We start from the raw sequence: 23684 nt of genomic DNA, 5'->3' as shown, positions 1-23684 counted from the left end.
AAGATATCTCAACGTCCCCTGGTCTCTGCTTCGACGAGGAAAAAGTTTCCTACAGGAGTCATCTATTTTTAATAAAATGGCACAGCACAACACAATAAAATGAATCATCAGTAATTTAACAGCACCATTTATCCTATTTTTAGTACTTTGCAGGACTCGATGACTGTGAAATCACAAGCAAGATCAGTATGTGTAGTTAACAACAATTTATTCCATTTCCATGTTAAGACAATTAAACATTAAACACGTTTTTCATGAGATAACACATTAGACAAAAAAATGTTGTCGTAACCTTTCGTACCATCACTCTAGTCTCTTTCTCCAATTTCAAAATCTTTTTTTTTTTTTTTGCCATTGCTAAAAAAGAACTTAAAATCAAACGCAAAGTGCTGGTTTTAAAACCAATGTTATTATTTAATGCTATGAAAGCAAACACAACCAACAAAAAATGAATGATACCCAACATGTTGCCATTCGGTACTTTAAATGTTTTACAGGTTCAAGGAGAGTTGTGGTTCGCCACAGACTTCCTTCGAGACTTAAGCACCCGGTCTGTTAGATTACATCCCCTCTTTAGTCAGGAAGGTTGGAAGCGACTGACCCACCACAGACCTGGCTAATCATGGTGTCACAAAGAAAGCCCCCCAGCTGATTACCTCCTCCCTCCAGACGCTGCTGGGACAATCGGCAATGGCGTGACTGTGGCTCATGGGACCCAGTGGCAGATGATTTAAACCACTCGGCAACAGGGGGCCCTAAGCAAGAACATTTAACATTCACTAATATCTGACCATTTATAATGTACACTGAACAAAAATATAAACGCAACACTTGTGTTTTTGCCCCCATTTATCATGAGCTGAACTCAAAGATCTCAGACTTTTCTATGTACACACAAGGCCTATTTCTCTCAAATATTGTTCACAAATCTGTCTAAATCTGTGTTAGTGAGCACTTCTCCTTTGCCGAGATAATACATCCACCTCACAGGTGTGGTATATCAAGATGCTGATTAGACAGCATGATTATTACACAGGGGTGCCTTTGGCCTTTTATTGTGGCCAGCCTCTCTAAAATGTGCAGTTTTATCACACAGCACAATGCCACACATTCTGTTTATGATTCCTTAGGCTGTGAAGCTGGCCATGGTGCTGAATTCACCTGTTGTGGCTTTAAATCACTGCATGGGAGCTGTCAGTTTCACTCCCTGTAAACTTGCGACATCTGTGGCATTGTGCTGTGTGATAAAACTGCACATTTTAGAGTGGCCTTTTATTGTGGCCAGCCTAAGGCACACTTGTACAATAATCATGCTGTCTAATCAGCATCTTGATATGCCACACCTGTGAGGTGGATGGATTATCTCGGCAAAGGAGAAGTGCTCACTAACACAGATTTAGACAGATTTGTGAACAATATTTGAGAGAAATACATAGAAAAGTCTGAGATCTTTGAGTTCAACTCATGATAAATGGGGGCAAAAACACAAGTGTTGCAATTATATTTTTGTTCAGTGTAGTTATTTTCAACACTGTGCTTTCTGTGAATTATACCTGCAGCTCAGGAGCATCGTATAAAATTGTATCTGCATTGGGATTTCCTTGTGACACCTTCTTACTCCCAAGTGCTCACTGACCTCTCACAGACTAAACAACCAATCAGTAACTCATTACAATGTAACACTGTCGCTCATAAGCTAATGACGACATAAATGGACAGGAAAACACTTGTCTATAACTGTAATGGTAAAAGAACAAGCTGGAATCTAAAGAATTAGTTGACTGAAGAATCAACACCAACTGGCAACTACTATAGATTTCAATCCTCAATGGCCTGATATCCTAAAACAAGACTCAATGACTTGATATAGCCTTTGATCATACAAAACTGGAATCAATGAAGTGCATCCTGCATTTTGGAACTACATCAAACTTTACCCTCTCCCAAATATTAATAAGAGCACAAGTGTTGCATAAGATAATGTATTTGGTAAAATGCAAAAAACATAATAATGTCTTTCTTTGTCACTAGTCTCTTGTTCTCCATATCCCTTGTGTCCAAGATACTGTAGCTGCTAATGTTCAACATCACTCCCTCTCCAACTATAAAACTGACCCTGTCTCTCTGAATCCTTTACCTTTAGAACTAAAAAGGCTGATTTCAAAACCAACATTTTGTCCAGATGTTTAAAGCATTCACTATGGGAAAACATTTAAAATTCCCTAAAATCTGACCATTTTACATTTAGCCATTTACAACTTTATATTTTGGGTGTACTTTATACTTGCAGCTCAGGAGCATAGCTCAAATTTTTCTTTGCAGAGCAGATATCCGGTTTTTGATGTAAAATTTAATAGCCAGCCAGTCCCTCCATTTTAGGGCTTCCGGCTCAGATTTGAGGCACAAATCGCAGGCAGCCTTTCCTGGAAAACGACAGGATTCAATGAAGTGCATCATGTGTTTTTCAACTGCATCAACCTCCACCTTCTGCCAATTCTTTTTCTTGACTGGTTTGCGACCTAAATGAGAATGAAATTACTGAACTTGAAAGCAGGACAAATTTATAAAGTTTTGCTAGCATTCTCACAACCCAATAACCAAACCCATAAATAAATCACCTGCCAAAACAGTTCCTTTAAATTAAACTGAGTTCTTCACTACAAATACTGTTAGAGAACAGTAGCACTGTGTTTCAGTTAATCAGATCATTCACATAAGTCACTCACCATTTTTTGGAGATGATAATTGGATAGCTTGAGAGTTTTTCTTTGTGTCATTTCGCATCCGACTGCCTGAAGCACATGGTGACTCAGCTGTGTCCTCAACACAGTCCTTGTTCCTTGGATGCTGACTTTCATTTTGAGATGTCAAGGGCTCTTCGAGATGGCGCATTCCTTACATCCTTACATTACAGTGTGGGATGAGAGGAGTGCGCCGTGTCCGGGTGATGTATTGCAAACCTGGCGGGCAACCCGGCGGAGTGTTGGTGGAAGTATTGGAGGAGGGCATGGTTTCTTCGGACCAGATGATGGGATTTACAAAGAGCTTTTCAGGTAGGATGGGTTCAGATTCTTCAGTACTTTCTTCAGGACTGTAGAGACGAGATAAAGCGTCCGCCTTGATATTCTTTGGTCCAGGACGATAGGAGATGGTGAAGTTGAAACAGGTAAAGAACAGCGCACAACATGCCTGTCGTGGGTTTAGTCTCTTAGCGTCTCTGAAATACTCCAGATTCTTGTGGTCAGTTAGTACCAGAAATGGGTGTTGTGCACCCTCCAACCAATGCCTCCACTCTTCCAGGGCCAGGTTGATGGCGAGAAACTCCCTGTTGCCGATGTCGTAGTTTACCTCCGCCGGGTTGAGTTTGCGGGAGAAGAAAGCACATGGATGGAGACTACTTGGGTTCCCCTGCTGCTGAGATAATACCGCACCCACTCCGGTGGTAGAAGCGTCGACCTCAATGACGAAGGGTTTCTCTGGGTCTGGGTGAACAAGGAGGGGAGCGGTGATGAAGGCTTCTTTCAGGGTGTTGAAAGCGTGGGTGGCAGCTGGTGTCCAGGACAGAGACTTGGGCCTGTTGCGTAGAAGGTTGGTTAATGGACTGGAGATGATGCTGTAGTCTTGGATGAAGCGACGGTAGAAATTGGCAAATCCTAGGAATCTTTGGAGTTCTTTGATGGTTGTAGGTGTGGGCCAGTTCCTGATCGCATCCACTTTGTCCATATGGATGCCACTGCTGTCGATGTTATATCCAAGGAACTGCACTGAGGATTGGTGAAACGAACACTTCTCTGCCTTTAGGAATAGGTGAAACTCTCAGGTGTTTCAGGACCTCCGCAACGTGGTGGCGATGTACGGCCATGCTCCGGGAGTATATCAAGATGTCATCGATATATACCAGCACGAACTTGTGGAGAAACTCCCGAAGCACCTCATGGATGAAATCCTGGAATACGGAGGTGGCATTGACAAGTCCATACGGCATTACAAGGTACTCGTAGTGTCCAGTAGGGGTCACGAAGACTGTCTTCCACTCGTCCCCCTCACGTATCCGGATGAGGTTATACAGTGGGTACGGAAAGTATTCAGACCCCCTTAAATTTTTCACTCTTTGTTATATTGCAGCCATTTGCTAAAATTATATAAGTTCATTTTTTTTCCTCATTAATGTACACACATCACGCCATATTGACAGAAAAACACAGAATTGTTGACATTTTTGTAGATTTATTAAAAAAGAAAAACTGAAATATCACATGATCCTAAGTATTCAGACCCTTTGCTCAGTATTTAGTAGAAGCACCCTTTTGATCTAATACAGCCATGAGTCTTTTTGGGAAAGATGCAACAAGTTTTTCACACCTGGATTTGGGGATCCTCTGCCATTCCTCCTTGCAGATCCTTTCCAGTTCTGTCAGGTTGGATGGTAAACGTTGGTGGACAGCCATCTTTAGGTCTCTCCAGAGATGCTCAATTGGGTTTAAGTCAGGGCTCTGGCTGGGCCATTCAAGAACAGTCACGGAGTTGTTGTGAAGCCACTCCTTCGTTATTTTAGCTGTGTGCTTAGGGTCATTGTCTTGTTGGAAGGTAAACCTTCGGCCCAGTCTGAGGTACTGAGCACTCTGGAGAAGGTTTTCATCCAGGATATCCCTGTACTTGGCCGCATTCATCTTTCCCTCGATTGCAACCAGTCGTCCTGTCCCTGCAGCTGAAAAACACCCCCACAGCATGATGCTGCCACCACCATGCTTCACTGTTGGGACTGTATTGGACAGGTGATGAGCAGTGCCTGGTTTTCTCCACACATACCGCTTAGAATTAAGGCCAAAAAGTTCTATCTTGGTCTCATCAGACCAGAGAATCTTATTTCTCACCATCTTTAGCAAACTCCATGCGGGCTTTCATGTGTCTTGCACTGAGGAGAGGCTTCTGTCGGGCCACTCTGCCATAAAGCCCTGACTGGTGGAGGGCTGCAGTGATGGTTGACTTTCTACAACTTTCTCCCATCTCCCGACTGCATCTCTGGAGCTCAGCCACAGTGATCTTTGGGTTCTTCTTTACCTCTCTCACCAAGGCTCTTCTCCCCCGATAGCTCAGTTTGGCCGGATGGCCAGTTCTAGGAAGGGTTCTGGTCGTCCCAAACGTCTTCCATTTAAGGATTATGGAGGCCACTGTGCTCTTAGGAACCTTAAGTGCAGCAGAAATTTTTTTGTAACCTTGGCCAGATCTGTGCCTTGCCACAATTCTGTCTCTGAGCTCTTCAGGCAGTTCCTTTGACCTCATGATTCTCATTTGCTCTGACATGCACTGTGAGCTGTAAGGTCTTATATAGACAGGTGTGTGGCTTTCCTAATTAAGTCCAATCAGTATAATCAAACACAGCTGGACTCAAATGAAGGTGTAGAACCATCTCAAGGATGATCAGAAGAAATGGACAGCACCTGAGTTAAATATATGCACAGCAAAGGGTTTGAATACTTAGGACCATGTGATATTTCAGTTTTTCTTTTTTAATAAATCTGCAAAAATGTCACCAATTCTGTGTTTTTCTGTCAATATGGGGTGCTGTGTGTACATTAATGAGGAAAAAAAATGAACTTAAATGATTTTAGCAAATGGCTGCAATATAACAAAGAGTGAAAAATTTAAGGGGGTCTGAATACTTTCCGTACCCACTGTAAATACAGCTGGCAAAATTTAGGTTTAATTTAATTTCCAGGATGTATATTGTGACAAAAGGTAACGACGAAGATATGATAATTTTCTACTTTAGAAAATTTTGTCACACATATTGGCACAATAATTTTAGTGACTTGCAGATTTTGTCAAGTGCCATGTTGTAAATGTGATTTCACTTCACATTGAATTTAATTGGTGCTTTTAAGAGAAACTGCCAATTTCATGCGACAGCCCACTTGTGCAAAAGTTCTTCATTTTCAGATTATCAAGTGAGATTTGTGTTTATGAATGTGTTCTGATCTTGCATGATTTTTTTTAAGAAGTGTACCTCTTCTAGAAAGGGTGGATCCCACAAGTGATGTCCCAGTCATGGGGCCTCACAAAGTAACAAACACAAGTATGTGTGTGTGTGTTTTTTTATGGGCTGTGACATGAAATTGAGTTGGCTATTTTTTTCTAGATGGCCTTAATTCCCTGGCCAACAACCTTTGTGCCATCAAAAAAAATTACAAGCATTTTTTTATGGAGCTACTGTTTAACCATATATTCTGGTTTCGACATGTCACGGGGAGAGTAGTATTGCTTGTCTGAAGGACAAGTAGACAATAAATTTAATGTCAATGCCTGATCATGGTCAATTGATCTAGGTCAGCGGTTCCCAAACTTTTTTTCCTGCGCACCCCCTTCTATGTCCCAACCGGGTAGGCACACCCCCAATCCCCACTTCAAAAAAAATGCAACAAAGCTTTGTTTTATCGCCATATAAAGACTGTTTTCCACTTTTAAGAGGACGAGTGACAGACACAGGCTCAGTAACATAAAGCACGGTTATTTTCAGCCACGTAAAAGAAACATTGCAGCAATAGGCTAGGCCTATTAAATGACCGTTGAGCTAGCATCATCATCATCATAACACAACGGTTATGGAAATTAGAACGACAGTACATTGAATTAAATTGCAATGAAGTTACAAACGATCCACAACATTAAAGAGAATAAGCTCCGAAATAGATAAGACGTCCCACTTGACAGTTTCCCTGATTTCAGCCAAATCCCACTTAAAAAAAACAGACCGCCATTACATTTTTCCTCTCGCGCACCCCCTGATGGCAGCTCGCGTACCCCTGGGGGTGCGCATACCACACTTTGGGAATCCCTGATCTAGGTCTTTATGAGCAATCATTTTTTTCAATAACTCCATAGTTAATAATGTTAGACCATAGCTAGGTAGTGAGTAGTGAGCTAATAACACTAGCAGGCAGACAGTAAGCTACAGTTATAATGCTAGCGGCTAGTGCGGCTAGTAAGACAATAATGCTAACTATCGCCTAATAAGATAAAAACACCAACGAATGCTAAGGCTCACACTATTTAACCGGAGCGAATGAGACGAGGCGCCCATGCGGTTGTGTGTCACTTCACCGTGATAGAGAAGAGAGTTGCCTAAATGTTAGCTAGCGGCTACTAACGCTAACGAAAGCCAAGGCTATAATAATGGCCCGTTTTGACTGCAGAAACTTTACCCAGGAACTAGGGACTTTTGGGTGGTTGAAACGTTAGCTAGTGGCTACTAAGATAATAACGCTAGCAGCTAGTCCTATCTACTTTCTATAACAAAATACGGAAGTTACTGCAAATGTTTTTTAACGTAATCTAGGTTATTGCTTTCTTCATTATTCATAGCATAGGTGTCACAAACATGTCATTCGGTATATTACCTTATATTCAATATTCCAAACGAGTAGAGATTATTCCCGCGTAGACATTTTTCCCTCGTGGAACCTTCCGACCTCCAATGATATCCAACGTCATCAACACGACATCCAACGTCGTCATCACGACACTTCACGTCACTTCAAAAGATGTACTGTATGCTGTGCGTAACCCGTTGTCTTGGTACTGACCCACGTGACAAACAAGCATGCCTTTCATTGGCTTATAGTGTAAGTGTGTGAGAGTGCAATACCAGTAAGCGAGTTAAGGGGGCAGTACTGAGCAAAATCTTAGCACACTTAAACACACTTTTTTTTCATCACTTGTGGGCCAAACTCAGATTTCTGCACTAGACATATCAGCAAAGCGTTTTCTATTCATTCCAATGATAATCCTTGTGGGGTCCAGCAAAATGGCCCCACACCGTTTTTGGGACCCCACACCATGAGTGTGCTCTCAGGTTGCGGTCCCCACGAAGTGATAAAAACAAGCACACACACACACACACACACACACACAAACACAAACATGTGAACTCACACAAACTCTTGTACACGCACATGCACATACATATTCAAACACACCCCACTCAAAGTACATGCATATATACTATTTCCCTTTTTTTTTTTTTTTTTTTTTTTACACATTCATCACACAATTCGTTCTACTTTATTCATTTTTATTTTTCCTGCTCATATATTATCCTGCTTATACAAATTTTACATTGTGTTGCCAAAGCATTTATATGAGCAGGAAAAATAAAATTAACAAAGTAGAACGAATTGTGTGATGAATGTGTAAAAAAAAAAAAAAGGTATGTGTATGTACTTTGAGTGGGGTGTGTTTCAATATGTGTGTGCATGTAAATCATTCTCGTCAAATGCTATTGAGCTTTACATTATGGCATTTTTTGTATTATCCCATACAGTAGTGAAATACATAGCAATATTTACATATTACTTGACAGTTTATTTGGAAACACTTTACAATAAGGTTAATAATGTATTAACAAACGTGAACTATCCATGAGCAATACATTTGTTACTGTATTTGTTAATCTTTGTTAACGTTAATAAAAATGCAGCAGTTCATTGTTCATGTTAGTTCACAGTGCATTAACTGATGTTAACAAATACAACTCTTGATTTTAATAATGTTTTAGTAAATGCTGGAATTAACATTAACAAAGATTAATAAGTGTTGTAGAAGTGCAGTTCATTGTTAGTTCAACTAGTTAATATAAAGTGTTACCTTTTATTTTAATAAACATCAAAAATCTAAAAGGTTTGCATTATACCTGACACCTAGATGAAGACTTTACAGTTGGTTTTGTGACTGTAAATCATTCTCTTTAAACGCTACTGAAGGTAGAAACGTTAATACCGAATGTCGTAACTTTAGAGACGGTCCCTTGCGAATATCAAACGTTCAGCATCAAAACAACTTTATGCCAGTATCTGCTTTCTTGGAGCCTATATAGTATAACCTACATCACAAATGAGGTGCGAGTTTGGTCTTTTATATCACTGTACTAGTCCATTAAGCTGTGTTAAGAGTTTTATATGTCCTGATGGCAGGGGAATCCTATGACGTATGAGGGAGACCCTAGTATTACAACACAGTGCCATGATATAAAGTTAAGGAAACTAAACAACAGAGAGAAATATATGTCTACCTCAGATTTAACATTTGATCTGTACACCAGCATCGGGCAATGACATTATAATCTGTTTCACTGTAGAGAAAGCTGCTTATGTAGCCTACACACGAAGTACCATAAAGACACTGAATTAAACAAATGCAGCTTTTGTGTCTTTATCAGCTTTTCTGCATTTATTCACTGGCCCTGATAATCATCACACATTCACTTACCGCTTGCTCTATTTCTGTAAATCCGTTTTTATGAACGAATGATGACTTACTAGCCGTTGCTCTGGTCTTCGTAAACAGCCGCTAGCGGCACCTGCTGGTGAAGCAGACTAACAGCAGTTGGAGATAATGCATCGGTACTCTACTGCTTTTCCTGCAGTTCCCGGATGTGAAATGTTGAATTTTCTGCCGAATTTGAACCACTGAATTTGTAAAGCAAAATAAAATGGACTGAAAATTGCCAGTCGAATATTATAGGTTGTATTTTTAAACAGAATGAATATTTTGGAAGTGAAATCTGAAAGGTGAAATTAAAAATTCAATAATTTGTAAAGGAAAATGTGAAATATTTTGAATTGAAATATTCACAGCTTAAATATACGACCATGTTGAATTTCAGCCCATAAAAATGCAAGCCTTAAAAATACAATGCATCAAAATGCAAGCACAGCTAATGTAATGCTTTTTTTTTTCAATTGGTGCACTTCAACAAGCTTTTTATTTAAAAAAACATTTGGCATTAATTTACTTCCATAGACAACGCTTGTTGTGTTAATTCTGACACATTCATTGAGTCAATGATTTTAACACAGTAAATGTGTCAGGAAGGTTAACCAGAGGTGAAGTCACGACCAGACCCTCCAAGACCGAGACCAAGATCATTCAAGAGGGAAGTTAATGAGATAATTAAGTCATTAATCAAGCACTAGTGATGAACACCTGCTGTTAACAGGCAGAATCATTGAAGGAAAGAGGAAAACAACAACAACAAATAAAACACCTGTGCTACTTCTGAACATGAAGACAAAATTTGCAATGATCTCTTTGTCAAGTCCAGTCAAAAAAAAGTCTTACACATCAGTGCTTGTGTTTTGGGACAACACTTGGGTTAATTTTGACACGTTCAATGTGTCAAACACAGACATTCAGAATGTGTCAAAAAGCATTTGTTAAAAACTGACTCAAATTGGCTAAATTCTTACACATCAGTGTGTGAGTTTAGGGACAACACTTGTGTTAATTTTGACACATTTACTGTGTTATGATTTTAACAGTAAATGTGTCAGGAAGGTGATCAGATGTTAACAAGCAGAATCACCAAAGGAGAAAATCACAATTTCTAAGTCACCATAATGTAGATCAGGGTTTGCTTTAGTTGGGCTCTTGACCCTTGACTTTTTAATATTAGATTTTATTTGTCTGTTGTAACTGAGTTATAACAACCAGACAATCAAAGAGAAAAGATGATCAGGTGGTGTTGGTTATGTTTTCACAATCATTCTCTTTGCCTGTCTGGCTGTTATAACTCAGTTACAGCAGTCAAACAAAATCTAATATTAAAAAGTCAAGGGTCAAGAGCCCAACTAAAGCAAACCCTGATCTCCATGATGGTGACTTAAAATTGTGATTTTCTCCTTTTGGTGATTCTGCTTGTTAACATCAGGTATCTTCAATAATGGTCAATCATCACTCAATTAATCAGTTAATTATCTCATTAACGTTAACACTAATTCAGTGGGTGGAATGAACATATCGCAGGACTTTTACTTTCTGATCCCTGGACTTTACACCTCTGGTTGTAGGTCTCTGTTTCATTGGTTGTTCTCTCCCCTCTTCCCCCCTCTACACACCCATTTTCACAGACTTTTTCAGCTTTGAGGTGTGAACAACCAGGCTAAAACGGACACACCTAGACATCAAGAATCAGCGTATGAATCTCAACAGTGGTGACCATCAAAGAGCATGTTCTCACTATTTTATTTATTTATTTATTTTTTGCTGTTTTTTATGTGACTTTTTAGTAGCTTGTTTTCTAATGTTCAGAGTTGATCTGTTTATCAGAATATGTTGCTTGTCACCGTTGTTGAGATTCATATGCTGATTCTTGATGTTCTTGATTAGTTCTTGATAGTTCTGCTATTGCTGTGAGCAAAGTCATTATATGTTATAATATATAGTTATTATGGAGATGAAAATATGTCATGTACAAGCAACTCTCCACATCAATGTTTAAAACAAAGTGATGGCTGCTACTTATACATGCACAGTGTGAATGTATATAGTATACAGTGTGAATCTAAATAACAAACATTGTGTAGATGTAAAATGTGGGAAACATCTCTTTATCATAAACATACCGAAATTTCTTCTCAAATACCTTAAATATCTTAAAATTTCTTTAATAAACAAATCAGTTGGTAAAAGATAGACAGACATACCGATTTTTCATGATGTCCTAAAACTGAATTTCTTTTCTTGGATAGGTGGATTTATATATATAAAAAGTGAACTGGGCTGATCAAATCTGTAGAATAAAAAAAAAAATTAAAATTAAAATAAAAAATACAAAAAATAGCAATGGTTCAAAATCATTCTAAAGTTAAAATTAGATTGTGATTGGCCAGACAGACAAGATCTTACTTGATTGTTGTGAAAAAATTGTAATTAATGTTTTGAGCTTTTAAAGGTCAAACAAATGTAATCTACATTCTATGTAATCCACATTAGATTACATTCAAATGTAATCCACATTCTGTTATTCTAGAACATTTTTCTAAAATGAAAACATGAACAATAGCATGTGTTATAAGAAAACATTTGTGAGAAACTACACAAACAAAAATAAATCCCTAACTCTAATATAGTTTGTGTACATCACAAGTGCAATCACCCCACATATATTATATATACATTCTGGATTCTGTGAATACAATGCCCACAAATTATGTAGCAGATGATATACCTTACTGGTGTCTTTTATATCCCAAGTGATCATTCATTCAAAGTGTTGCAGTAATCCATGTAGAGCAGATATAAACTAGAGGACCTGTAGACTTCCTTTCATGTGTTGTGATCCACAGGCTATCTATTTATGTAAAGGGTATTGTAACAAGGCGGGACTCAGGGTAAGAGCCATCTGCAGGCTTTTATTAAACAGAGTTCGTAGTAAGACAGGCAGTGGTCAAACAGTGGCAAACAGGTATGGCAGAGAGCAGGCAGAACCGTAGTCGAGGAACAGGCAATGAATCAGGGCAGGCAGAAAGCATTCACAAAACCAGGAAACAATAAACAATCCAAAAGGTCCAAAGGGCAGGCAGCAGGAATCGTAACACGGGGAACAGACGGGATCAGTAACAGTCAGGCAGACAGACAGACAGACAGGGTAAATAACGCTCAGAATTGCTACAGAGTAAACAAGACCTCGCAAAGTGTGTGAGGGTGTGTGTGCCTTAAATAGTCCAGATAATGTGCTGCAGCAGTATGTGGCAATTGGTGATTGGTGGAGAGAGTGCAGGTGATTGCCAGGGAGGATTGTGGGAAATGTAATCCGGGAATGACAGGGATACGTGACAGAATGTCCCCCTCCCAGAAGGCGCATCCTCGCGCCGTGAATGGCACAACCGGGGAGGGGAGGTGGGTGCCCTGGAGACCTACTGGCAGGTGGGTGCCCTGGAGACCTACTGGCAGGTGAGGGTGTATGTACAGACAGGTAAGGAGGTCTCCAGGACAGGTCCAGGGACTCTAGGCACCACGGCGGGTCAGGTGCCTCGGGCTGCCATGGTGGGTCAGGTGTCTCAGGCGGCCATGGTGGGTCAAGAGTCGCTGGCAGCCACGGCACGTCAGGAGTCTCGGGCAGCCATAGCGGTTCGCTAGCCTTGGGATGCCATGGCGGGTCAGGAGTGTCAGGCAGCCATGGCAGTTCGGGAGCCCCACCCACAAATTCCCCACCCTCAGGTATATGACCCCCCCCCCCCCCCCCCCCCCCAAATTTTCTTTGGGAATTCAATGGTGGCAGGAAGGGTTTTGTGGGCTGGAATGTATTGGTGGGCTGGAGCTGGGTCGAGGGCAAGGAACTTGGGTGGCGCCGGCAGGGCAAGGAGCTTGGGTGGCGTCGGCAGGGCAAGGAGCTTGGGTGCGAAGTCTAGAGCTGACTCGGCCTCTGGTGCGGAGTCTGGAGCTGACTCAGCCTCTGGTGCGGAGTCTGGAGTGGGCTCGGCAAAGACTGGAGCGGGCTCGGGTGCAGAGTCTGGAGCGGGCTCGGCGAAGACTGGAGCGGGCTCGGGTGCAGAGTCTGGAGCAGCCTCGGCGAAGACTAGAGCGGCCTCGGCGAAGACTGGAGCGTCCATCTTGTCCGTAGACACTGGAGGAGCGGCCATCTTGTCCGTAGACACTGGCGGGGCGGCCATCTTGTCCGTAGACACTGGCGGGGCGGCCATCTTGTCCGTAGACACTGGTAGATTTGGACTTCAGTGTGTAGCAACCGACGGACTTGGACTTGAGTGTGTAGCAACCAGCGGACTTAAACTTGAGTGCGTAGCAACCGGCGGACTTGAACTTGAGTGCGTAGCAATCGGCGGACTTGAGTGCGTAGCAATCGTCAGACTTGAGTGCGTAGCAACCGGCGGACTTGAACTTGAGTGCGTAGCAATCGGCGGACTTGAGTGCGTAGCAATCGTCGGACTTGAGTGCGTAGCAACCGGCGGGCTTGAGTGCGTAGCAACCGGCGGGCTTGAGTGCGTAGAAACCGGCGGGCTTGAGTGCGTAGAAACCGGCAAGCTTGAGTCCGTAGCGGCCGGCGGGCTTGAGTGCGAAGCGGCCGGCGGGCTTGCGAGAGAAGCCAGCGGAGGTTTCGGAATGCCAGCTGCACGTGCTGAAGTCAGTGGAGGATCGTTCACACTGGACAACAATCCTCTCCGCTCTCGGACGGGTCTCGAGACGTGACGTGACTCTGGGCGATCAGCGGAGACTTGACATCACTCTGGGCGATCAGCGGAGACTTGACATGACTCTGGGCGATCAGCTGAGACTTGACGTGACTCTGGGCGATCAGCGGGCTGCTCTGGGACGACAGCGGGTTCAGGCTGGCAGACTGGTCCATGGACAAAAGAGCTTAAATGCATCTTCCGGGCACGAAGGACAGGCGATGATTCAGAGCAGACAGAAAGCATTGACAAAACCAGGAAACAATAAACAATCCAAAAGGGCAGGCGGGTTAGGCAGGCAGGCAGGCAGGCAGGGTAAATAACGCTCAGAATTGCTACAGAGTAAACAAGACCTCGCAAAGTGTGTGAGGGTGTGTGTGGCTTAAATAGTCCAGATAATGTGCTGCAGCAGTATTTGGTAATTGGTGGAGAGAGTGCAAGTCATTGCCAGGGAGGATTGTGGGAAATGTAGTCCAGGAATGACAGGGATACGTGACAGGTATTTTTGAATATAGATACACTCCCTAATCTGGTTTGTACTGTTTGATAAGTAATGTGATAAGACTTATATGAAGTTTCACTTTCATTTTTTAGTTGCATTCTAGCAAGCAAAAAAACATTACAGCAATTCACAAAATTGTGTTTTGTTTTCATTACACATTATCACACAGCAGTACAACTTTTAAAAACCTTTCCTAACATTAATGCACTGTTAGACTTTACCAGGCTTTTTTTTATTTTTTTTTACAGAAAAATGCTTAATTTACTGTTGATTGTACAGTTATTTACTGTAATCTACAGTATGTTACTGTAAAGATACCATGCACTAAATTAAAACTTGTGTTAACTCATTTCATTTGTAGAAACGGACAGTCTTAAATTGTCTGACTGCCATTTAAATGTATAAACCAATATTTATAATATGCTAATAATGTGAGCATATTATTACTGTGATCTTATTTTATTAGAGTCCACTAAAAAAATTTTAAATAAAAAGATTTTCACTGCATCAGCAACTACACAGTCACCATCTGTTAAATAAAACAACATGCAGCATATCAGTGTTGATCTTCTCCTGAACTTAAGCACAGGCTCTACTCTTCAGCACAATGGTGACCCACAAAACTAATTTTTACAGTAACTGTTTTTTAACTTACAGTTTGTTACTGTTAAAATACATGTTGTGGGTGTGTCTTTTTATCTTACACCTTTAACCCTTTCAACCCCACAGGGACATCCTCTAGTGTCCACATTACAAAGAACAAAAGTAACATTGACGCTGTGTTGCAGTGAGACAATTAAGTGAATAAGTAAGTGACGCACTGCAACACAGCATCAACGTTACTTTTACTCATTGTAGTGTGGACACTAGAGCAGTGTTTTTCAAACCTGTCCTGGAGGCACCCCAGCCCTGCACATTTTGTGTGTCTCCCTCATTTATCACACCTAATTCAACTTATAAGCTTGTTAGTAGAGACTGCAAGAACTAAATTGGGAGTGTCCGATAAGGGAGACATACAAAATGTGTAGGGCTGGGGTGCCTCCAGGACAGGTTTGAAAACCACCGCTCTAGTGTCCACATGTCACGGAGACACAGCCAACGCCCACCAACATCCAAGCATCGTCACCAGATCTCCACACTCCGCCCACTCGTTCACTCTCCCCGGAATACTAATCACGAGCACCTGCACCTCATCATCACAGACACTATATAGACTCATGTTTTCCTCAGTTCATTGTCTGGTCTCGTCAAACATACCTGGACTCCTTACCTGTCATCCTGCTGTTGCCTCTCCGTCTCCTGTGTCCTGTTCTCCGTGTCCTCCTTGATCTCCTTCCATTCCTGCAAAGACATTCCTAAGTTTACCCCTCAGCTAAGTGTCTGTTTGATTGTGTTTGCATCTCTACTCACCATATCATCTGTTGTTACCTGTGTTTGTGCCTCTGTCAATAAACATCAGTGTTCTTATATCTCTGTCTCTGTCTGAGTCTGACACCACACTACAAAGAATAAAAGTTAAAAAATTAGTTAAATATATATATAATCAACCGAATGCAAGAGTCAGGGCCAATGGAGTTCTTTCAGAAAATTTTGCATTAATGAGGGGGACAAGAAAAGGCGATCCTTTATCACCTCAAATATAATATCATATATAGTACTAATATATCATACCGGCGTGATCCTCAATACGATCCTCAATTGGATGGAACTGAAATAAATACTTTTAATGTTGCGATCCTATTGGACTTATGATAGCAACCTGAATTGTAACACAGCACTGTTGGGCCAGAGGAGAACTGGCACCCCGACTAAGCCTGGTTTCTCCCAAGGTTTTTTTCTCCATTTTTTAACACCAATTTGCCACTTGTCTGCCACCTAATGTCACCTGATGGAGTTTGGGTTCCTTGCCGCTGTCGCCTCTGGCTTGCTTAGTTGGGGACACTTGACATTTGACTTGACATTTGATATTCAACAGTGCTTTGATCTGCCTGCATTGACACTATTCTTTAAGAGCTGCTGTGCAGCCAAATAATGTACCAGTTATCAATGTAAAGCTGCTTTGACACAATCTACATTGTAAAAAGCTCTATATAAATAAAGGTGACTTGACTTGACTTGACTTAATGTTATATTAGTACAATAATATTTTGTGGAAGAAAGGAAAAGGTGATTACTAGTTATTATTGTATAGGCGAAACTTTTAAATGTTGGAAAATTTGCAAAGTGATGAATATTAGTGATCATGAGATGGTTTGTTTGAGAGAAATAGCAAAAGATTCAGGTTTTAAACCAAATACTTTTGATGATGTATTTAAGGTTTGGGCTAGTAAAGGACTTCAAAGATTTTATCAAATTTATGGACCCAATGAGATGGAGACATTTCAGAGTATAGGGAAAAAATATCTATTGTCTAGGACATTATTTTACAAATATCTTTAATAAGAAGTTATTTAAAGGATGGGATTAAAATAAAAGCTTTAGATGATATTCACCCTGTTGCGTTTTATCATTAAAGTTAGTAAAGTTAATAGAGTAGATAACTTGATAGGAAGAATAAATAATATATTCAAAAAGATTAAGGATACAGGTTTATATAATATCAAAACAAAATGGGAAATTGAATTAGATAATAAAATAACAAGGAGATTGGAAACAAAGTTTAAAGGAACACTACACATTTTTTGCAAATAGGCGCATTTTCCAACTCCCCTAGAGTTAAACAGTTGAGTTTTACCGTTTTCGAATCCATTCAGCCGATCTCCGGGTCTGGCAGTGCCACTTTTAGCATAGCTTAGCATAGTTCATTGAATCTGATTAGACCGTTAGCATCTCCTTAAAAAAATGACCAAAGAGTTTCAATATTTTTCCAATTTAAAACTTGACTCTTCTGTAGTTACATCATGTACTAAGACCGACGGAAAATGAAAAGTTGCAATTTTCTAGGCCGATATGGCTAGGAACTATACTCTCATTCTGGCGTAATAACAACGCGTTGTTATTCCTTGGATCTATTAATAAAACTGCTGCTTTTCCTTCTGATAAGCCAGTAACTGTGCAAATAGAACTGACTGCTAAAAAAATAAAATAAATAAACAAACAAACTAGTCTAGTGAGAAGTCTATTGTTTTGGATGTAAATATTGTTAGAAGAGTGATGATATCAATGTAAATAGAGGTGGAGCTCTCAGTAACTGAATCTGTGTGTTAGATTAAGACCAGGGCTTGTTTTTATCAATTTTCTCAAAAGCCCTATTCACACAGGATTAGTATTATTATTTGTAATAATCACGGAGGTTGTCTGTGATCTTAATCCCGTGCGAATCGGCCATGTCTGTAATTTGTAAAGTAAAAATCCCCCCGCAAATGATTTAGGTCTAAAAGTTATTCATGTGTTATCAAAAGTCCCGTCCCGTTTCCACCGTAACGATGCTGATTCTCCTGCCGGAGATGGGCTCGCGTTCGGCGGCGGAACTCATTTCAGACCACCGCCCTCCGTCTCACTCGTAGCCGAAAGAAGCTTTGGCTGCTTCCATAACCTGCCCATAAACAATCAGTGCACAGTTCTGAGAACATATTTCAATATCCAAAGTATTTATATTCAGTATCTTTAGGAATAAATTGATAATTTTACGCAAGGCATCAAGTGTTTCCATCATCCAAAAGACGGATGTGACACTCGTTATGTCGTATTTCATCGGACGGATATGATATATTAAAATATCTCAGTTTTTCTTTCGTGTGGCTTTTGGAACCCTGTTATTTTGTGACTCCAGGTAACATTTGTATTTAATTAACTTTACTTTTCTGTGCCAGTCGTATTTTTTGATACAAAGTGTAACAACGCGTCTTTTTCAATGCAGCTACATTCAATTTGACCAATCAGACGCGATCAGATGAAGATGCTGAACGCAGAAGTTACTGGTAAGTTTTTAGTTGCTGTTTGCATAAATTAAAAAATAAAAAACTGAAATCTTAGTGCAGAGACTAGCGAAGAAGAGACAAGCGAAGAAGAGTATAACAGATTTATAAAAATCTTTATAAATCTGTTATAAAGATTTTTTTTTGAATCAGGCCTAATAGACTTGGGTAAAGTTGGTTTTATATTCGCACATTTGGACTTCCGCGTTTAAGAATGTTCTAATAATGTGCAATAAAGTTAATGTTTGCAAATTCTAAACAGCGACATGATATTTACAACCAACGATTGTAACCCTACAACATTTTTCACAAACTATCAAAATGGGCAAGTATTATTTTAATCGCATACTGAATGTCCAATGTAGTGTACAAAGTTATTGTAGCCTATGCGGAAGTCCGAATGTGCGAATATAAAACCAAATTTACCTAAGTGCCTAATAGGGTGATTCTGTCAATCTTGGAAGGAAAATATTAGCAATGTCCCATTCCACACTGTAAAACATCAAAAATTGAGAGCTTAAAAGTTTAAGGCAACAAACTTCAGCACATATTTGAGTTTTCTTAACTTGTTTTTGTAGGAAATTGGAGTTCTCTCAACTTATTGTTGTATAAACTGAATACAACAAGTTGAGAAAACACAAAAATATGCTGAAGTTTGTTGCCTTAAATTTAAGTTTTCTCAATTTTTTTTTTTTTTTTTTTTACAGTGCAGGTGTCAAATTTGTGCTTCCTTTGAGTCATTCATGTAAAAGTTTGTTTATTTTTTAAATTGTTTCTGTTTTTGGTAAAGCTGCAGGGTACTTGTCGGAGTTGCCTTGGCATAACACTTGGGTAAATTTGGTTTCATATTCACACATTCGGACTTCCGCCTAGGCTACAATAACTTTGTACACTACATTGGACATTCAGTGGACATTCGCAAGTAAGTATGCCATTAAAATAATACTTGCCCATTTTGATTGATTGTGAAAAATGTTGTAGGGTTACAATCGTTGGTTGTAAATATCATGTCGCTGTTCAGAATTCTGCTAACCACGGATCGATTACTTTTGATAAAATGCATTTATTCACTTAGTATTAAGTACGTGAGCAGCTTAACAACAGGAGTATAGGCCTAACAGATTCACTGCATTGCGGACTTTCCACTGATGTAGCGGCACTCCTACGTGCCATTTGCCAAGACAAGTCGCTGCTATGTTAACGAGTTCATGCTCCTGTAATGAGCGCCAAGCTATTGTGTTCGATACATTGTGTGTGTGTGTGTGTGTGTGTATGTGTCTGTGTGTACGTGTGTGTGGGTGATAAACACTGTGTGTTGATATACACAATTGAACTACTGTATTTTCCTATTCTGTACTAAGAAAAATATAATAGTGATTTTATAACCGGTTGTGACTCGTGAAAGAAAGTGTAAAATATTTTATATTATGCAATTTTAATCCAAGTTCCTTATGTCATCGTCTAAATAACGAGATAACATTAGAAAATCCTACAATGCAAAGTGCAATTAAGTCATAAAGTGCAATCCATTATACATTGAATCATCTTGTACCATTCGGCTCAGTCAGCAGAAACAAGATTGTCATATGAAAAATATAATGCAGATTGTGGCATATATACTGCAACATGCTTACTCCAGTCCCAGCTACTGCGTTTACGTAGTAAGTGTGGTGAATGCGACTTGGGTAAATTTGGTTTTATATTCACACATTCGGACTTCCGCATAGGCTACAATAACTTTGTACACTACATTGGACATTCAGTGGACGTTCGCAAGTAAGTATGCCATTAAAATAATACTTGCCCATTTTGATCGATTGTGAAAAATGTTGTAGGGTTACAATCGTTGGTTGTAAATATCATGCCGCTGTTCAGAATTTGCAAACATTAACTTTATTGCACATTATTAGAACGTTCTTAAACGCGGAAGTCCGAATGTGCAAATATAAAACCAACTTTACCCAAGTGTGAATGCGATGGGCCGAACGTAAATTTGAGATATTCGTTCTACAGTTCATTACAGTGGGTTAAAAGCTATGGGCCAGCCAGGTGGTTTACATGGCCCGGTATCATCATCCCTGAGGGCAGCAGGTGGAACGGGTGACATGCCGGGTGCGAATGATCTTAGCATGATGTTATGCACTCTCACAGACAGCGGGTGGCATAGACTGCGTTAAGTCCGTCAAGACAACATATTTATCCAGAAATATCTTAATGGACATTTATGTCTTCTTGGACGAACCACGCAAACATCGTATTTTAGGGGGACTATCATGTTGAGGGAGTAGATGCTATTACATCATCGAGGCGCATACTTGTGCTTGTCACCTCTGACTCTAAAATTTTTTTTTTTTTTTCTACTGCATGGGATAGCGATCTGGTATGCAAAACTCACCAGCATGCAAACTCAGACTAATAGATAGAAATATATTTTTTAAAATATTGAGTTCCATACTAAATATGTTTAAACTAACTAAACCTAAATAGTTTCACAGTCATTGGTATCTATTGGTGGAGTGCTTGCTACACAGTAGTATCTGCTTAGAGCACCCTCACTAAATTCTGGGGATTTCTAGATTTCAGGACTGGGCAATCACATCTAACTGCTAGCCTTCTACAAAACTTCAAACCATGCCTTTTGTTTTAAGAGGGTGTTACAGTCTTGCATTGACGTAGGAGTAAATACAAGCATTTATCAGCAGCTACACGTTCAAATCTATAGCAGCAGCAAGCTTTATATAATACTGCGACTAAACATAGTACATGAGGATGTTCAGAGTAATGGGCTTCTCGCATATACACCTTCAACGGGGCTTATTATTTGCTCAGCTTCCAACATGCTTCCAAGGCTGATTTCAGTTAACCTAGTGTGTTCGGGCTGGTTCAGCTGAAGCGCATTAGAATATTGCTCCATTATCTCTGTTCTAATGACATCAACTTTCAATGGGACTATACGGGTTTTTCCAATGGTAAAAGGATGCTAAATCTTTATACTATTTGCTCAGGTGGTGTGGGAGATTATTTTCCATCTCTTAGCTTGCAATGCGTCCATCTTGTTAAAGCACTTATGCACGTTCTAATCGGACACGTTTGTGCTTTGTGACTCATGCACATGTAATCTAGCCATTAGGTTTAGGCATTCGTGTTAAGCATTTGGCGTGTAGCAGGCATACGTAGTCTTAAAGGCATTAGAGCCAAGCTTAAGCAAACTACCAGTTAAATATTTATATAAAAAAAAAATCTGCTTCTTCAATTCACAGTTTCATCCCTGTTGCTGACACCGGACCCCAGTGCACCAAGCCTCTTCAAGTCCCCGCAACTGTCTACTGAACAGCATAGCGAAGACATTTCCAACAACCAAGCTATTCCTACACCTCTGCGCAACATGTTTCACCACTTCAGAAGGAAAGCTCTTGATCCAAATTCCATACTTTTCTAGAGGCAGTTCTCTCAGCATGTATAATATAAATAAATAAAATAGTTTCTCTTACATTTAAGCACTCAAAAATGGCAGATTTAACAAGGTTACACTTTATTATCCAGCATTAATTCCGTGTTTTGCTCTTCTTTCATGTCACGATTCCTGCAAATTCGGAGAAATGCAGCTCCTCAGATCCACTGTTTCCTTACAGCTGATGGAAACTGATGACCAGGGCCTGGTTCTGTTAAAACACCCATGTCATCCACGTGGCTTAAACCTAGAAGTCTACACTTACCACTCATCCAGAATCGGCGCAGCAATGTCAGCGCTCCAGGAGTACCATCCACTTCCCTTAAAGAAATGGGCCGCTGGAATCGGCAGCCCACAAATGATACATCAGACCTAATTCCGAAGACTTTGAAAAGACAAGAAACATCTCTGATTTAAATTATCAGGTGGCGCTGGGCATCCGGGTATATTAATTAATTTATTCAGATACAATTATTTCGATTTGATCATTTGCGGAGGTTAGCAACGACGTGTATGCAGCATTTTACAGTAGCCGAATCCTCAGTAGTGGAGGGGAGGATCTCGGCTGCGAGATTTGAGTTTGATGCAGGGGACCGGGGACAAATGTTCCGGAGTGGTCACCATCAAAAAACCAGCATAGCATACACTGCATTAGATAAAACCAATCACATTCTATAGGCATGTTATTTATGCATATGAGCTCTGGCTCAGTATCATTCTAGTTTAGGCCACTAGGTTAGATGCACATTTATAGGTAAGCTCAATAGCATTAAGCCACTCGGCAAAGCAGGCCCAGGCACACATAGATAGTCATACATGCGCCTATAGCTCTACGGAGCAGCAGCAGTACACATATTTTGGCATTCAGATCTGCTGGGTGGGGGGTATCAGGCCGAAGCTACTCGGTCGCTTGCTTAACTTGGGTATCACGGACCATGCGGTCCACTGCTTTGAGGGGGTTCTACTATTCTTGCAGCAGCCTTTTCTTTGTTGTTTTATTTGACTAAACTGAACAAATTTGTATTTGCTCAGCAGCAGCAGCATAGCAGATCTCGTACGCCGAAATCAAGCCATGTATACTTCATGCCCCATGCCAATAAATGCTGGTTGAATTTAATCCACTCCAAGAGTTGTCATGATTGAACTGTAGTACAATAGTAAGAATAACTCTCTTCAACAGCATCGCATAGTCACCAAACAATCACACAAACGCCTTAATTACTCAAATGTTACTCATCTCTTTTTACCAACAACACTGAGGGCATTAATTACAATCTCTGACGATATCAAGCATTCTGTCACGTCGCAATCCCTCGAGCAGCATCTGATCCACGAGGGCGTGGCTGAGTTGGGCTCATTCCAGCCACGGGTGCGCTGATGCGGTTATTTTTATTGATTTAAAATACAAGTACATCAAACAAACACATCGAATTCACAGTTCAGTTTTTTAAAATTGTAGGTTTTGCATTTGTCAAGTTAGTACTTTACTACAGAGCAAACAGAAAGGCTGCCAATCTCGCTCATTGACTGGAAACTGATTCTTCCAGTCTTCTTACCTTCGATGCTGATGTTGCGACTCTTCTTGTTTGCATGTGCTCCTTTATTTATGTTCCACATTTTGTTTTTATCCTCTAATAACAAATTTGACCATTTTGATCCCTAAATTTACAAAAAGTAATGGCTACTTTTGGAATTCTTCCAAAACGCATGCTTGTAACAGTTACAGTAAATATATTTAATGAAATGATATGATTAATGTCATATTTGATGATATCAGAAACTCTCCTGAAGGAATGGATCATATTTCACATGCAGCTGATGATTCATACAGCATTCAGACATTTCCAGTA

The 23684-nt window shown here is 40.3% G+C and overlaps 1 pseudogene; it reads right to left on the bottom strand.

Annotated features, from left to right (window-relative positions):
• LOC127508797 (glutathione hydrolase 1 proenzyme-like) overlaps positions 1-11952 on the bottom strand; it is a 41864-nt pseudogene extending 29912 nt beyond the window's left edge.
• Positions 11953-23684: the final 11732 nt, after the last annotated feature.

The sequence above is a fragment of the Ctenopharyngodon idella genome, chromosome 3 (genome assembly GCF_019924925.1).
Source record: "Ctenopharyngodon idella isolate HZGC_01 chromosome 3, HZGC01, whole genome shotgun sequence".
NCBI lineage: Eukaryota > Metazoa > Chordata > Actinopteri > Cypriniformes > Xenocyprididae > Ctenopharyngodon > Ctenopharyngodon idella.
This window is presented reverse-complemented; position numbering and strand designations above follow the sequence as displayed.